The sequence below is a fragment of the Rhincodon typus genome, chromosome 21 (genome assembly GCF_021869965.1).
Source record: "Rhincodon typus isolate 14 chromosome 21, sRhiTyp1.1, whole genome shotgun sequence".
NCBI classification, from domain to species: domain Eukaryota; kingdom Metazoa; phylum Chordata; class Chondrichthyes; order Orectolobiformes; family Rhincodontidae; genus Rhincodon; species Rhincodon typus.
In genome coordinates, this window is record NC_063352.1 from 10,572,943 (window position 1) to 10,591,828 (window position 18,886).

Here is an 18,886-nt window from a genome sequence, read left to right on the forward strand (position 1 = left end):
GACCTGAAAGAAAAATGTTTCAATAAGTATACTATATTTGAGGGTTATTAGCTGGTACTACAATAGAAAGATTTACACACAAGATTTTGGTGGACTGTCCAGGTAAGATTCCAGTGTTTTCCCCATCTTATTTTTTGATTAATAAAGTGAGGGATTTTTCCATAGCACTCTGGTTATAAAGTATTGAAGGGATTTTGTTTTGGCTGGGGGAATACCACAATTCTGAAAATCCCCAGCCTCTACTAAATAAAACAAGCTTTTAAAATTTCCCTTCCATTTATAATGACATAGACTTAGCAGCTTTGCAAATGGTCCTTGTGCTTCTATTAAGTTTTTTTTGAACACGTTGAATCTGATATACGAGAGCATTGTGTTTCCCTCCATCAGGAAGCTAATCGAGGCCGAACTGTCTGAATTTCTGAAAGTTAAAGAAAATCGGGGCACACTGAAACCCCTGACCCTGTCTCTTCTATGCAGTTTGACAATACGAATGGTATGGGTACAATTATGACCCATGTAATCTAAGCATTTTGCTTCTACTTAATGCTGAACAGATAACTGGGAACCTTTCATTCAATAGCAGATCACTTTACTAGCAAAATAATTAGCAATTGATTGATTCTCTTAAGTACAATGCAAAGTAGACTGGTCAACCAAATCGGGCCATCATTGTTCTTTGCCAGAGAAATTTCCTACAGTCTAAATCATGTGTTTTCAAAGCAAAATGTAAATTACTGAAGTTGGTTTCAGATACTTATAGCCAGTACACGTCAATTAAATGTGGGTTTACTGTGTTACATGGGTTGGAGGGTTTAAACATATTGCGTAATTCATCAGAAAAATGTGGTGCTACAGGCCTGTGGATAATAGTACAACTCCTACAGTAAAGAATCGGGACAGAAAATGTCCATGGAATTATACGCCAGTAAGGAACGTTGCTTGGAAGGAAAATACTAAATTCCCTAAAAAAGTAGAGCACGGAAGACATTCTAGAAATTAAATGTCATGCACAGTTAGCACAGATATACTTGACCAACTTATGGAATCTTTAGGAGAAAAGAATAGGCAATAAATACAGTAGATGCGATTTGTCTGGATTTACAAAAGGCCTTCCGTAAGATGCCACATAAACTAAGGTCTAAGGTTAAAGTGTGTCAAGTCAGGGGACAAAGTGGTCAAGTGTATTGCTAATTAGCTTTAAAGCAGAAAGAGCGAGTGTGAGGGTGGGTTCTCCCAAAATCAATACTGGGAACACTGCTGTCCACAATTTATTTTGAATTGTTTAGACTTTGAAATAAGGACTTCTTCGGTGCAGTGGTAGTTTGACCTTAAAAAGTATTTAGACTTTGGAATCGAAAACACTATTGCTACATTTGCAGCTGACTCCCAAGGCTTTTTTTGGGCGGGGGGGGGGGGAAGGGGGAAGAGTTATTTTTGCTCATTCTGTACTTTTGTTAATTTGCAAACAATGATCTCCTCTAAAAATTGAACAAAGCTAAAAATAAGGTAGCACATTTTAGCAGACCGAATGAAAGCTTACCTGTTGCTTGCAATAAGGTTGAATACAAGAACAAGGATGTCTTAAGTGTATAAATTCACCAAAGTTGTACCACAAAAACTCAGTTTCTAGAGACAGAATTGGGAAGTAAGGGAATTAAGCTAAACCCTTTTTGAACTTTTGTTACACAAAACTCAAATACTGAATGTAGCTCTGCTGTCTTCCAAAAGGATAGAGGCACTGGACTAGGTATGAAGATGATTTATGAGGATGATATCAGAAACGCATGGGTATCAGGGTAGTTCTTTCTTTTTTTCTTTTGAAGAGGGGTGACCTAACAAAGATCTTTTTAAAAAATCAATACAGGTTTTGATGGAGAGGAGATAGAAATGTTATTTTCATTTGTAGGAAGAGTACAACCAGAGGTTATCTGAAAGATGGTTACCAAGAAATCCAGCAGGGAATTCGGAAGAAATTTCTTACTCCAAGATGTGGTAAGAATGTGGAACTCTCATACCATAGGGAGTTTAAGTTTATAGTATAAATGCAATTAAGAGGAAGCTAGACAAGCAGATGAGGGGGTAGAGGGTGATGATGACAGGAGGCTTGAGGGAGCCAAGTGGCATGGAATGATTGGGCCAAGTGGCCTGTTTCTGTTTTGTATATCCTTTTAAAGGGAAAGTCACCAGTCTTGAGAGAAATAGCTGATGGTGGTTTAACCTGAGGGTTACCTCACCTCAGGTGAGGTTGAGAAGATGAGACCTTCAGTGATCTCAGCCAGTATAGCCTATATGTCAAAGTATTTCCATCAATTTGCTGTAGGTACCACGTTTTGTGCTTAAGTTAGTAAAGTACATTATACAATTATATTTTGTAGGAAGGACAAATTTACACATTTTACTGATCCTCTCTTTGCACATGAGCTGACATTGGTCAATTATTTGCAGTCACAGCCCCAAAATATGCAATATGAGTACCACAGTGATTACAAACAATCCTAAAGAAGGGTCACTGGACCTGAAATGTAATTTCTGCTTTCTCTCTGCAGATGCTGTTAGACCTAAGATTTTCCAGTAATTTCTGTTTTTGATTTCCAGCATCTACAGTTCTTTGGTTTCTTTTTTAATAAAAACAGATCAGTTCTCCTTTAACTGGGATATCTCAAAGGCATCTGGTCGTTCAGGATGCATTGTGTTATGGCTACCCTTAATGCTGCATATGTTACAAAACTGATTTTTAAAACTGGCTTGATGAAATACATTTTTCTTTACTATTTTTTAATTAGCATTGATGCCCCAGCTCGACAGTTCTTTGTTTAGCATGCTACACGTTGAATAAGATAGATTTGAAATGATTGAAAGAATCAGTGACAAGCCTGATTGGTGTTAGAAGTTAATAACTACTGTTGTTTTTAGAAACCGTGGTAAATCACAGTTTAAAATTGAAAAGGATGCAGTAGTTGAGAGATAGATGCGCAAGCTGGCCAGGGACAGTTGGAGTCTCTGCTCCCAGTCACAAAACCTAGCAGGCTACTTGGAGATCTGAAGGATGCAAGGGAAGACTGGAAATTGGACATAGTTAGAAGGGGGAGACTATGGAGCAATCTGAAGTGGTACGAAGATTTTTAAATTTATAAAGCTGGGGCAAGAATCTATGCAGCTGATTAAAGTGAAGCTGGTCTTCTATTGCGGGACCTTTTTTATGTGTCTGGAACTGGCAAAATGTAATAGCATAATGAATCATTTTAACAACTGCAGAAATGCAATTCCTAAAAACATCTGCAAGTGCCTTTAAATGCATGCACACCGAAAATAGATGCGACAGAAATAGAAAACACTACCAGCGGATTGCAGTAGAAGGTATTTCCAGGAGTTTGGAAATGAAGTTAATTAATCTATAACTGAAATGCCATGCAGCACTTTGAGCATGTCTGAATGTTTACATGAAGTTTTAGTCCGGTGCACTGTAAAGATTTAACATAGCCTTATTCAAGGAATAAGAGTTAGAAGCTTCTCATCTTCCAAGCATCAGGGCAAGTTGCAAGAATGCTACATTTCGAGTGATCAAAATCTTTACTACAGTAGATTGCTGATCAAGGAACACATATTTCACTACTTACTCCTCCCTCGATTTTAAATAATGAGATAGTTAATGCTGTCACATGCAGATCAAGAATGTGTATGATTTGATCATCAGCCTATGCAGAGTTAACCAATTAGGGTTTGAAATGACTTGTTACCGTTGACTGAGATCCCAGATCCAAGATCCATGAAGGAAACAAGGTGATTTTCCCTGTCATGGATTTATATTTTTGTATGCTTTGGCTGAAGACAAAACAGTTTAATGACATCACTGTAAAATAGCCCCCTGATGTACACTGCCCCATTGCAAGATGACAAGTGGTCTCCGGAACAATATGCTGGAGGGTCGCCAGAGACTGTGTGTGAAACATCCTTAGAACAAGTTTCTGCTTTTGGCGAAAAGATTCTAAGAATGTGTGCCTTAAATTTTTTTGAACTATGGCAGACTCCTGTTTAAAGTAAAATATCCTTTGGTCAAATCACTCTAGTGGTTTTCAACAGAGAATGAAGCTAACTTCAGAAATTTGTCTCTCGCTCAAGCGAGGCTAACTCTAGCCCCTCGATCAAATGTAAACCACTACATGCTGCTGAAATCAAAAGAATCTGAAACACATATTTGGCTTTGCTCGATAAATGTTTTGTTGGGGAGAAGTAGAGGGAGAAGGAAACATTTTAAAATAGCTTATTACCCACTCAGCAAATTCAAGTTGGAGCCTTGAAGTGGAATTTAAATAGTATCAGTTTTGACTGCATTTCACAACTGCCTGATGCAGAGAAAAACTTTATAGATGAGTGCAAAATTCAGATTGGCATACGCAGTAGTCAGAAAATATTCTGAAATTTATATCTACTGTGCTACACCCGGAATTATTCCACCTAGATCATAAATCAGTAAACGTTGACTAGTATATGAATGGGTAATGTAGAGCTTGATAGAAGCACATACCACACAATCAGCAAACCTGATGGGATTTCTGTGGTCATCTGTTCCTTGTGTGTATGTATTAACCTTTCCACATTGATTCATTTTTAAAAGAAAAAAGGAACAAAGAGGGTAAAAGAAAGTTATTCAGTGAATTCCCATGATGTGGTTGGGATGATTTGGGGAAAGCTGTGAAGCAGGAATACAAACCACGCCTGCTACAGAGGAATTTCAATCAGTCACAATCATGCACATGCAAAACTTTATCATCTTCACTTGAACTATGAAAAGCATGCAGCTGTACAATTATAGAAGTCCTACTCCAGGGTTTTTCTGTAATACCCGACTAATGGTTTTTTAAAAAGTACCATTTTCCTCCCTAAATGTGGCTATGCTCTGTAACAAATATTAAATCGATTCACGGTAGCTTTGATCCTTTTCAATGCTGTCCGCATCATTAAGTTATGGCTTTAATAACATGTTTCAGCTGCAGCCACATGTGAAATCTAATCTGATTAAGAATGTGAATGAAATAACTCCTACAGTATCAACACATATCTTGATGTTGAGTTCTTACTGCTGAGGAAAATTCTGTGGAGATTGTAATCTGCTTTTATTTAGGCTGCAGGGCTGAACTTTGATCATCCCCCCCTGCTACATTTAAAATTTTCCATGGGGTGCAGGAAGACTGGGACTTTGTTTGTACAAAAGAAGAATCTTGTCCACTTGAAGTTCCTGTTGTTGTCATTTCTACTTTGCCAGAACCAAGTGGATAATGAGTAGGAAGTGACAAGACCAGTAAATTGCTGCATAAATACATTGTTTCCTTCAGAGAGAAAATATTTCAGATCAACTGGTTTGGACTGGATCACTTTTGGCATTCTTGAAGTTGTTACTGTCAGATTTTAATGCAACTGTTTATCTAGAAGACAAACAAACTATTCTTTAAATATTAACCAGAGAATTTAGATATTTGTTTAAAAGATTTAATTTATTATCTTAAAAATTTGTGAAAAAGGTGGCTCACCTCTGTTCTGACCAAAATTTATCATAGATACAAATGGCTAAATGGCAGTTCAAATGTATTGCAGTAGTTTGCCTCCCACAAAAGAGTAAAAACCTAAAACAAAGCATGGAAAATAAATCTGACATTCCTTTTATCAGTGATTTTAAAGAGATGATTATTTTGTGTTTTCTATCATGATTAATTTTTGTAGCTCTCAAGCAACATGTTTCCACACTACTGGACAATTTATGGATCTGCAAAGAAAAAGTCTATCAATGTTTTAATCAGATTTTAAAAGATGGGCAATCCAGTATTACTTTGAGAACATGTTTCATTGAATAGATTAAAACATTAGAATGAGTTTCTGCATTTTAATTCAATTGCTGCAATTAGGTTTGAAGACTGACTTTGAAACTCAAACACAGTAGGTCAACATTTGCAGTGTCCAGTTATGAGAAGCAAATCATAAATTAATACAGTGCATCACTGAAGCCTTTTTTTGTAATTGTTTATCAAAGATTTTTCCAGAATGAGCGCATCTCCCTTAGTTATCAAGTTTCTCAGTTTTTAAAAAGATTCAAGACAGATTTGAATTTTAGACACTTAAGGCATTAAGGGGTGTACAGATATATGTATATCTCGAGGGAGAGAGAGAGAGAGAGAGAGTATGGTAGTGAGATTGACTGATACTCTACGACAGTACTTAATGGCATGGCAGATTTGACAAGCCAAATGACCTGTTCTTGTTCCAATTTTCTAAGTTTATACAATCAAAACTCATGGTGACTGGTCAACATTTTTATTCCTATGTGAGTCAATTCTAATGTATTCCACAGATTTTTATTCAAGGTGCACTCCATGATGTGTTAACTTTTGAGCACCCAACACCCATTTCTTGCCTCGATGTTATTAATATTGTAAATGGTTCCTTATCTTTGGATTCTGGTGTACCTTCCCCACCCTTCAAAAACCATCGTGATCACACATCTGTTCATAAATGATGCAGTCCTAGCAAACTGGCCTCCCAGCTCTCCAACCCCCCCCTCCCTTAAAATTCTTGAACATGATCTTGCCCAGGAGATCCAGGAGCTCTGTGGGTCCACAATGCCCTACTTGAATTTCTCCAAACAGGTTTGTACCCATCCCACTGTAGCAAAATGGCTCTAACCAAGGAAATGAGAAGGCTTGCTTTGAACTAACAGATTATTCTACCATGTTCCTCTCTGTTTCTAACCATGTGTCATAACAGTGTTTGTCTTCCATTTTGAGCTAAGTGGGATTGCTGTTATTTGGTTCCATGCTTACATATCTGTTCACAGCCAGGAAATATCCAGTAGTCTAGTGTTATGTTGAAGCAATTGTTGTAAATCAACTCCTCCTGCTAAAGTGTGTGTAAAACAGTCAACTGCTGTTCTCCCTCTGGTCTGGTCTAGGCTGCAAACAACATTACCAAAATACATTGACTACTGGGTTAACACCGTTGACAGGCTTCCTGCAGATATGAAATGTCACTACAAATGGATATTATTTCTTGAACAACCTACACATTTCTCTTTTTAAAAAAGGTCAAGCTTTACCTAAACAAACATAAAACTTCAAACCAGTAAGCCAAATGCAGAGGAAATGTTCAGTCTTGGCTTTTTACCTTATTAGCAACACCCCGTACCTGAGCCAAAAGGCAAACTGGAAAAAATATTTTGCCAAAACAGAAGGCATCTGTAACTACAAAGTTTCTGAAATCTTCACTAGGAAATACAGTGCCTTAAAGAAGCAACATTCTAGTATCATAAGGCTGTCTCCATGCTGCAAATACTTTTTTTTTTTGTTAGTAAACATTAGTGCTGCCAGTAGGAATTTGAAAATAGCAAATATCTGCAACTAAAATCTTAAAACTTTTTAAAACCTTTAGTTTGCACATGGTGTGTGCTGCATTCAAATGTGACCAATTTCTGCAACTACACAGAGGTCTTAATATTTCAAGGTCTGTCTGTTTCCCCAGCCCTCCTCCTGCAAAATTGCTCTGCCCAGGTCAGATTAAGTGATGCTACACTGGAATTTGGAGTCTGTTCTTTAGCAGAATGGCACAAACTTCCCACTATCATCACACCTGTGTAGTGATGTATTTGGTCAAATAATAATCAAATGAATTGCTCTGGAGAACCTTACTCCACCTTGAAGATGGAGCAACAGCACTACTGTCCTGGAGCTCTACAAAAATCAGCAGGCTGGAATTGAAGTGGATGTGCTGACGTAAGGCCTGTTTGAGTTTATAGTGCTTAGCATTTATTTTTTTCTAAAAGGATATTGCACAGTTTGTATTTCAATATATATGACCTAAGCATAACACAGCAGCTGCAAGGATTCCAGTCTGTTTCCTATCTAAACTTGGCAGAGGGAATATAATGTGGGAAAATGTGAGGTTATGCACTTTGGCAGGAGCAATAGTGGAGCTGAATATTATTTAAAAAGGAGAAAACTACAGAACAGAGGAGTTTGGGAGTGCTCATGAATCACAAAAGACTAGTATCCAAGTTCAGTGGGTAATAGGGAAGGCAAATAGAACATTGGCTTTATTTCAAAGGGAAATGGAGTACAAAAGCAAGGAGGTCCTTGTACAACTCACAGTTACAGACCACAGCTGAAACACTGAACAGCTTGGGGTCCTTTATCTAAGGAAAGATATACTGGCATTGAAGGTAGTCCACAGAATGTTCACTCGGTTGATACCAGGCATGGAAATACTGCCTTAGGAAAAGCGTTTGAGTAGCTCGAGTCTGTACTTGTTGGAACTTTAGCAGAATGAAAGACAACCTTATTGAAACACAAGATTCTTAAGGGACTTGACAGGATAGATGTGGAGAGATTGTTTCCCCTTGTGGGAGAGTCTAGGATCAGACAGCATAATCTCAAAGTGGTTGCTCATTTAAAACAGATGAGGAGGAATTTCTTCTCTGAGGGTTCTGAATCAGTGAAATTTTTTATCATGGAGGCCGTCAAGGAGGGTCATTAAGAAGAAGAGAACAAAAGACAAGTACAGCACAGGAACAGGCCCTTCGGCCCTCCAACCCTGTGCCGATTGTCATGCACTAACTAAACTGAAAAACCAAACCTTCTGCCCTTATTTGGTCTGTATCCCTCTATTCCCTCCCCATACGTGTAACCATCCAGATGCCTCTTAAATGTCGCCAATGTGCCTGCTTCCACTACCTCCTCTGGCAGTGCATTCCAGGCTCCTACCACTCTCTGCGTGAAAAACATCCCTCGCACATCTCCCTTAAACCTTCCCCCTCTCACCTTGAACCTGTGCCTCCTTGTAACTGAAACTTCAACCCTGGGAAAAAGGCTCCGACTATCCACCCTATCAATGCCTCTCAATTTTATATACGTCTATCAGGTCTCTTCTCAGCTGCCGTCTTTCCAGTAAAAACAATCCTAGTCTTTTTAACCTTTCTTCATAGCCAATGCCCTTGAGACTGGGCATCATCCTAGTGAGCTTTCTCTGTGCTCTCTCCAAAGCTTCCACATCCTTCTGGTAGTGTGGTGACTAAAACTGCACACAATACTCCAAATGCGGCCTAACAAGGGTTTTATAAAACTGCAACATGGTTTACCGACTGTTGTATTCGATGCCCCTGCGAAGGAAGGCAAGCATGCCATATGCCTTCTTAATCACCTTGGCCACCTGTGTTGCCATTTTTAGGAAACTGGACTTGCACGCCCAGATCCATCTATATGTTAACGTTCCTAAGGGTTCTGCCAGGAACAGGCCCTTCGGCCCTCCTTTAGGGCTTCCTAAGGGTTCTACTTAAGTATATCGAAGACTGAGATAGACGGATTTTTAATTGGTAAGAGAATCAAGGGTTATAGGAAAAATGCCAGAAAGTGGAAAGTATAGAATGGCACAGCAGACTTGATGGGCTGAATAGACTTCTGTTCCTATGTCTTACAGTCAGGCTAGCAGGGCAAAACCCTTTCAGAGCCATTTTCCTAGACACAGTTGGATAAGATGAATTAAAACAAAAGTCAATGTGGTAATTCCCAAGCCGTTAGCACAATTCCTACACAGGTTGGTAACCAGTTAATCTAGTTTCAGTCAATATTCCTGTCATTCCAGTACATTAAACTGTGAACTAGGGTTTTTGTGGCACAGTTAATTTCTGTACCTCTGAGCTAAGAGGCCTGGGTTCGAGTGCCTCATGCTCCGGATGTATGCAATAGTACATCTCAACAAGATGATTCATAATATCCAAACTAGGATTTTTAAAACCACCTTGTTGTTTAGTGTGAAATTGCATTGTGTAACATTCATAAAAGTAACCTCCTCTTTCCAATTGCAGGGTATAAACTTCTCATTCATCAAACAATAAAAAAGCTACAACAATTCTCATATTATCCAATTTCTACCATTGAAGTCCTTCAGCGATCACTAGTCATTAGTGTGCCGTGTGGCTGTATAACCTAACAAGTCCCATTGAAATGAATTCTGATACAGACAACAGCAACATCTGCCCTATATACACAGTTCATTTTAGAAAGGAAACCTCAAGATGTTTAATCAATGGCAACGTGAAAACAAAACACAGAAACTGCCAGTAGAACGGGTATCAAGACCCAGAGCAACTAATCAGGAAGGATGACTGGAAATTTAATCACACCTTTAATGATGTTTTGAGGTGATGGAGACATTAAGAATGAGCACTCAAAAGAGTAGGGAGCAAACAGCAGAGTGAACTGCAGATTCTGGAAATCTGAAACAAAAACAGAAATTGCTGGACAAAGTCAACAGTTCTGGCACTATCGATGGAAAAAAAAGAGTTAATGTTTCAGGTCAGGTGACGCAAAATGTATGAAGAAGCTAACCTGGGCCCGAAACGTTTACTCTGTTTCTCTCCCCACAGATTCTGCCAGACCAGCTGAGTTTCTCCAACATTTTTTGTTTTGATGCAATTTTTAATGTGTTTGCTTGCGATTTAGAAGCCAAGAGTTTGCTTGATGGTGCACCCAGGTTGTATTAAGTGCCATGCAGCAATCCTGAAGATCCTCGACGACATTTATGAACATAGGAGCAGTAGGCCATTCAGTCCATCGGGATTGCTTTGCCATTCAGTAAAATTGTGACTATTTCTCCATTACGGATTATTTCAGCTGGTGGTAGATACATTTTTTAAAAATTACTTGCTCTGACAAACAGCAACACAACACACACACTCAAAACTAAACAGAAACAATAATATACCAGTCAAAATTCCAACTTCAGTTGTAACATTTGAATAGAATTAGCTTCCATTTTCACGTGAAATCTTTGTCAATACTTTCTCAGGACAGAACTGGTCATCCAGAGAGAGACAAAAAAATACTGGGGAGAGAGGGGAAATGCCTTGGGGACAAATCAGAGAATTATGAAGGGTCTTTATACTCTTCAATCAAGAATGACCCACCGCCCAACCACAAACAGGTTTTTCCACGGTTGAACATTCCAAAGTCAGCAATAGGTTAGTTAGTATCACCCTGACCTATCCTGATACCGTACTCTCTAATATTCACCCACCTAACCATACATCCACGTGTTAAAACGGCTCAGTAATGACCAGTAACACATTGATGGTTTATTAGCAGTGTTGTTCACCAAAACACAGTAAAACGGCAGTTCACCCAACCACAAGGTTCAAATGAATTTTTTAAAAAAATATTATTTTATATACATTTTTATATTTACACAGATTATAGTGTTTTATATATACATTACACTGAATGTATATAACATATACATACAAAATTACTCCGTACTATTTTACATCTTCTATAGATATGTTATCAAAAAATCCAGTGCATATGTAAATATATAAACCACAGCAATCCAGGGAAGTAACAAAAATTCAATTTTTGGCAGCGATCACGGTCAAAATGTATCACAAACCACGTACATCTGGAAAGCAGCTTGTTAATTCCCCATGACACATGCTTGGTTTCCCCCCAGAGAAAGTACCGGCTCTGACTAGCACCCAAAGGTGCAGGCTCTCGGCAGTTTAACAATGTTACGGTTGAAACGCAGCATTGCTTTGTTTTTCCACCTTCGCCATCCACCACTTTGCTCCTGCATTGCTACAAGAGTATCCGCAGCGCCCCTAAACACTGTGGCTCAATGTACAGGAGGCTCAGTAAGAAGCACAGAACAAAAAAAATAAGAGCAGGCGTTTGTGTATCAAAAGGAAACGCAACGATTGCAACATTCACTCGACTGCTCACCATCTTTTCACATTGCAGCTCCAGAGTGAAACGTTCCCCGGTTCTTGCAGCTTTCTCTGTAGAAAACTCCAGGCTCTCTCTGCATATTATTGCTATTCAGTGGCAGTCCGTGTCTTGGCCCTAGCTGCTGGAGTCCGCTCCGCTTGCCTCTCGCTCTCTCCCCCCAGCTCCCCTGTCACTTTCACACACTGGCAGTGAGAAGCTGATCGGCTCTTACAAGCACCGCCCGCCCCTCTGAGCTCATCCGCTTCCTTCATGATTTACAGAGGCACATAGAGGGAGGGAGAGAGAGAGAGACTGAGCCGCCCACAATCCGGACCAGCCAAGGGCAAAGAGGCTGTCAGGTGAAGTTTCCATTTTGACAATCTCAATGCAGAATGCTATATTCAGTTTCTAGTCTCTCTCTTGCAAATTGCACCTTTTTCAGCGCTGGGATCCATTTTAATGGACTGCCCTCGCAAAAAAATGAAGCAGCAAAAGAAATTTTTTTTTAAAAACAGCGTGAGATCTATATGATTTGTTATTGATTTAAACCTGGTTCCTTCAATGATTCAGTTTTGCATTTGCACCAAATGACCATTTCGCCTTTGTTTGTCAAATGATTTGGATCATTGAATTTTTGACAACATTTCAATTCTGTGTAACTATTCTATGGGTCTGTACACACACTAGTGTGGACTTCCCCTCAAATAATTATAGATTTTTTTTCCCTGTTTCCATTTTTAATAATAAAGGCAACTTGTTTTTGTTGTTGTTGGGGAGTGGGGAAGAAGCTGTTTTCCATTTTCCGCAAATCACTGTGAATTAAACCCCTGTGCAGCCACAAAATCCATTTGCAAATTCGAGCTCCATGTTTCATACTCGAGCCTCCATTTCATGCCTATTAAGTTTATTTCATTATGTATTTAATCAGGTGAGTTGATTTCGCCTTTCTGAAAATGTCAGGGTTTTGTCCCTATATTCAGGTTGCTCTATTCTGCAATTCCTTTCCATTGTGAGAACATGTTGCATCTTAAGACCTGCTGCTGTTTGCCAAAATACAATGCTTTTGATTTATAAATAAAAGCAACATTTCAAATTCTTATAATTCATAATTTACCTGGTTGAAGCTTTGCTGGAGGAACTGTAGATTTGTAGCTGCTACTGTGCTTAAAACAAGCCTGAACTTTAAAGAACAGGATCCTCCGAACCTCCAAATGCATTTTTAACAATTCTCACAGGGGGTTGTGGACATTATTAATAATGTCTAAATCTGTCGTCTTTGAGCTGTATTCCAGGGAGAACATTGCCGTTCAGGAAGCCTTAGACTGGGGCTTCCCAAAGGGGAAGTTGGAACTCCACATTGAAGAAGGAGCTGAGATTTTAGGGTTGTAGCAATGGCCACAGTGAGTCATAACAGCTCTGTCCCCACTCTAACAGCCAGCTACTCCCCAACTCTAACAGGCTGTCCATCCTTGCGGGGTCACGAGAATTTTCAAGCTTTGAAACAAAGTGACAGTGAGAAAAAAGTTCATGAATTCTGCTTTAGAAACCATAGGAGGCCTGCCTGTGCTGGAAGAGCTGGATATCAAACCCGCAGTAGAGAGGCTCTGTTAGGCTGTTGACCCATAAGCTAAGTTTGAGGCCCTAGTGCTGCCCCACATAAACTCATCAAAAACGAGAATCTGTCACTCCTGCAGCATTTGCACGAACCTCTTTGGCTTTGCGAGATTGTGACCCTGACCCAGAATAATGATGTCCACAGTGCCTGCAAAATCAATGGAGACACCTCCCTGCTGAGCGTCACGTGGGAAACGTATCATTGCCCCGTCAGCCTGGAGAGCCTCATTGCAGGCACTGGACCTGAATGCCAGTCTGGTTTCAGAACTGGAAGGTCCACAGTTGACTTGATCTTCTCAGTCCAGCAGCTACATGAGGATGCGAACAAAATAAACAAAGAACAACTATATATCAACCACATTCATTTCACCAACGCCATGGGCAGTAAGAGCTGCTGGAGAAACCTGGCTGTCTACCGAAGGTGCTTGATGTGACCTCTCCATGACAACAAGATGGTGAAGATCAATGATGATGGGCCAACATTAGATACTCGAGCCTTCATTTCATTCCCATTAAGTTTATTTCATTATGTATTTAATCAGGTGAGTCGATTTCACCTTTCTGAAAATGTCAGGTTTTTGTCCCTATATTCAGGTTGCTGTATTCTGCAATTCTTTTCCATTGTGAGATAGTCAATCAGGTAGTGTTCTGACCCACCGACAGCCTTTGGAAATTTCTTCTCTTTGCTGCTATCTTATGCATTCAGGTCATCTACAGAAGGTGTAGACTTACTTACTTACCTGATACTTGTCTACCTGAAGTGATGGAAGGCTGGTCAGCCTTCCCTGCCTGAGGTCCAGGACAAATGTGCTCCAAGTCACTCTGATGATACTGCACTGGCAAGGAACTTGGAGGGGAACTTGCAAGTGAAGAACAGTGGATGCCGGAGATCTGAAACCAAAACAGAAATTGCTGGAGAGACTCAGCAGGTCTGGCAGCATCAGTGGTGAGTCAACGTTTCAAGTCCAGTGACCTTTGTTCAGAATCAATTCTAATGAAGAGTCAGTGGACCCAAAGCATTAAGTCCGCTTTTTTCCCACAGATGCTATCAGACATGCTGAATTTCTCCAGGATTTCTGTTTTTGTTTCAGATTTCCTGCATCCATTGCTCTTCATTTTATTTTAATTTGTAAGTGATGTTGTTCCCACATATCTGCTGCCCTTGTCCTTCTAGATAGAAGAGATCATGGGTGTTGAAGGCACTGTCTAAGGATCTTTGGTGAATTTCTGTGTTGTGTCTTGTAGATGATACACACTACTGCTATTGACTGTCGGTGGTGGAGGGAGTGGATTCTTGTAGATGTGTTGCCAATCAGGTGGGCTGCTTTGTCCTAAATGGTATCATATTTCTTGAGTGTTGTTGGGACTGCACTCACCCAGGCAAGTGGGGAGTATTCCATAACACTTCCAACTCATGCCTGTGACAGACCTTAAGAGTCAGGAAGTGAGTATGTTGCCACAGTATTCCTAGCCTCTGTCCTGCTCCTGTAGTCACTGTATTTGTGTGGTAAGTCCAGTTGTGTTTCTGCTCAATGGTAACTCCCAGGATGTTGATCAGTGTGGAATCCAATGATGGTAATGCCATTGAATGTCAAGGGACGATGATTAGAATCTCTCTTATTGGAGATGGTCATTGCTTGACATTTGTGTGGCGCGAATGTTACTTGCCACTTGTCAGCCCAAGCCTAGATATTGTCCAGATCTTGTTGCATTGAACATGGACTGCTTCAGTATCTGAGAAGTTGCGAATGGTGCTGAACATTGAGCAATCAGGGACTGCCAGGCCAGGGTGAGGCTTCTGAGTCACGTTCCACAATGCTTAACATAAGTGACCACCACAGCACACACCACGGTTTCACAAGATGGAAAACTTCCTATGATAGTGGCTTGCTAGACCATCTGAGAGTTAACCACATTGCTGTGGGTCTGGAGTCACATGTGGACAAGTCTAGAAAAAGACAGCAGATTTTCCTGTCTAAAGGATATTAGCAAATCAGCTGAGTTGTTCCAAGAGTACAATAACTACATTTTCACGACTACCAAAACTAGCTTCTAATTCCAAATACATTTGATTAACATTTTTTTTTATATTCATTTGTGAGATGTGGGTGTTGCTGGCTGGCCAGCATTTCTTGCCCATCCCTAGTTGCCCTTGAGAAGGTGGTGGTGAGCTGCCTTCTTGAACCGCTGCAGTCCTCCTGCTGTGGGTTGACCCACAACGCTATTAGGGAGGGAATTCCAGGATTTTGACCCAGCGACAGTGAAGGAACAGTGATACATTTCCAAGTCAGGATGGTGAGTGACTGGGAGGGGAACGTGGACGTGGTGGTGTTCCCATATATCTGATGCCCTTGTCCTTCCAGACGTGGGTTTGGAAGGTGCTGTCTGAGGATCTTTGGTGAATTTCTGCAGTGCATCTTGTAGATAGTATGCACTGCTGCATCCGAGGAGCAGGGAAGGTCAACGTTTCGGGCCTAAACTCTTCGTCAGGACTGGGGAGGGGGAGGGGGGATGTAGGTGGAGACCAGACATAAATAGAGGGAGGAGGGTGGGGCTGGGGGAAGGGTAGATGAGATGAAGATAGTTGGATGCAGCTACGGGGTTATTGTGATTGGTCAGTGGGAAGGGTGGAGCAGATAGGTGAGTGGGAAGATGGACAGGTTGTGAGGTTACCTGCCTCAATTACCTGCCAAGTAGTGTATTCCAGATCCCCATCATGCTCTGGGCGAAAAATCTTTTCAAGTCCCCTCTAATCCACCTGCTTTTCACCTTAAAAACGTTCTCCCTTTGTTATTGACCCTTCAGCTAAGAGGAACAGCTGCTTCCTAGCTGCTCTGTCCATGCCCTTCATGATCTTATACACCTCAATCAGGTCCCCCTTCAACCTTCTCTGCTCCAAAGAGAACAATCCAAGCTTATCCAAGTCAGATCAGAAATGATGAACTCTTGTTACAAATCTGGGTGATGCTGCTAAATAAGACAGTGTCAGTCAACTCCCGTCTGAGTAAGATGCTCAGATTGTTCACAGGAGCGACCGATACTACTGAAACTTGAGACAGAATCAGAACCAAATGTGACATTCTTACAATTCTTCAGTAGAACTATTAGAGCAACCTTTCGTCTCCATGTAGCGCGAACATAGAGAGTAATATTTATAATTGGAATCACTTATTTTAATCAGTGCAATTATACTTTATGTATTGATACAAAACAATGGGTATGCAATGCTTCCTTGTACAATGAATCATCCTGAAACAGAACATTGTTTTGCAGTTTTGTAAATAAAAACAGAAAGAACTGCAGATGCTGTAAATCAGAAACAAAAACAGAAATTGCTGGAAAAGCTCAGCACGTCTGGCAGCATTTCCTGCAATTTCTGTTTTTTTTTGTTTTTGCAGTTTCGTCTTCAGTCCAGAGGAAAGCATGCTATCACCACAGTCTACTTCTTTTCCCCATTCTCAAGTTGACTCTAGTGTCAGCTTTTATTCAAATTGAATATAGCCTCACCAAAGCTGGAACATTATAATAATTTATTGGCAGCATATAGTGACAACTCAACATAGGCCAGAGTAAAAATTGCCTCATCAATCAAGTGGGGGACCACAATCTGCTATAAGTGACTGAGAATGATTTACACTCAATTTCCATCATGTATACATTTTGCTCCATAATCCTGCTTGACAGGGAGTCTTCCTTATGGTTTCAGTCTTGAGTTGCTATTTAACGGACTCTTGTTTACTTTACTCTATTGCTTGTTCCAATGTCGTTTGTTGTAGCGGCCTATGTAAGGAGAACCTGCTGTTTGTTAAGTAAATACATTTTCTTTGCTGTAATATAAGTTGTTCTACGCCCTGTTGCTCCTCTAACTCTTCAGCCTACACAGTGGCACCACACTCACTTACAATCAATTTGACAGCAAGCCAGCCAGTATGGTGAGATTGGTCCAAAATCAAGCATACATTTATTTGTTTGAATCTAGTTTTAAAGAAATGAGATAGTATCAGAATTCAAAGGCTGTTTACTAAATGTTTAATCCATATCCTTTGGAAATAGGTCAAATGTGAGATTTTACAAGAGCGTGGAGTTCCCAAATCCTACTTTAATAAATTAAAAAAAGGAAAATTGAGCAAGTGTAAAAATTAACTTTTCTAATAAGAAAATGCTGTATGTCACATACATTTGGAACTTCAAAGCTCAGTTCTGACTGAGTGTCAGGAGAGGAAATGCATACGTCTGTAGAGTTCCTGCATATAATTTGACATGTGATCAAGGCTGGGGAGTGTGTCGCACAGGAATGAGATACTTAAGGGATTATTTCATCCCTTAAATTCCTCCCCAGCTCTAGTAGCATTGCAAGGACCCAGTTTGGCAGCTTTCTTCTTTGGACTGAGAAAGCCTATGGTTACAAGGCTACGGGACGATGAAACAGTGAGGGGGTGAAAACTTTGAAAAGAAGTTGCCAAAGCAAAGCTCTCATCTGCAGTTAACATTCCTCCATTTAAGTCCTTTTTATAGGCTTGTTAAAATGCTGGAAAATAAATGTAAGGGATCTTTTAATTGATGATTACTTATTGGTTGAAAAATGTAATTTGTTCTTGAACTCTGTGGGTAATTTGCTATGGTACAAACTAAAATGTTCCCAATATTTAATGTGACTATTTGGTTTATCATTTTTCTGCAGAAATTGGAAAATCAGTTTTTTTCTTGTCTTATTGCTTTACAGGGTCTGACTGAAACAATGAATTCCCATATTGCTGTTCGAGCAATTTTCCTGTAATCTGGAAGTTTCAGAAGTTAATGGATACTAAGATTTGATTGCCAGTCATAAATTCACACACTATAGATGACAGTGCCTTGGAGAGAATGCCTGAGTATCTGGAATTATTCACATCCATTAATTATGGATTGGCTTATTCAATGTTACTTAACCTAAGAAACAATCTATAAAATCCTTTACTTACAGTTGGGCATTCAGTCGTAGTCTTATGGATCCCCACAATGATGACGTAGATGAACTACATGCGATGTGAATAGGATAATCCAATTGTTGCTAATTCTGATGTAATAAAAACTTTGGAAAATGTTTATTTCATATCATTTCGACATGTTTTAAAAATCTCTTCCTAATATCTCTACTTCAACAACAAACAACACTTCTTCAAGCTGTCTGTTACAGAGGACCCCTTAAACACAGGGCAATATTTGGAGGAAATCCAGGAAACAGAACGAAAAAGCCCACATGTGTAGCTGCAAATGCCAGATCTGAGAATATTGGCTGAGATCTGGTAGTTTGTTGCTGTATTGCAAAACACATTGACCAGTCACTAATCCAATTGCTAGGTCCAGTCTGTGATCAATTGGCTGGTATGGCATGAAGCACAATGGTGATGACACTGGACTAATAATCTAGAGGTTCAGCCTAATGCTGTGAGGCCATGGGTTCAAATAGCATTATGTGCAATTTAAATGCAATTGATAAATCTTGAATTGAAAGTTAGATTCGGCAATAGTTCCTTGGTTGTTGTAAAAACCCA

At 39.9% G+C, this 18,886-nt stretch overlaps 1 long non-coding RNA gene across 1 annotated transcript; it reads left to right on the forward strand.

Moving 5' to 3' along the window:
* Positions 1 to 6,511: 6,511 nt before the first annotated feature.
* On the forward strand, positions 6,512 to 18,437 carry LOC125485635. Its single transcript, XR_007264328.1, has 2 exons — positions 6,512 to 6,638; positions 18,076 to 18,437. It is a non-coding gene; the product is annotated as an uncharacterized LOC125485635 (long non-coding RNA).
* The last annotated feature ends 449 nt before the right edge of the window (positions 18,438 to 18,886 follow it).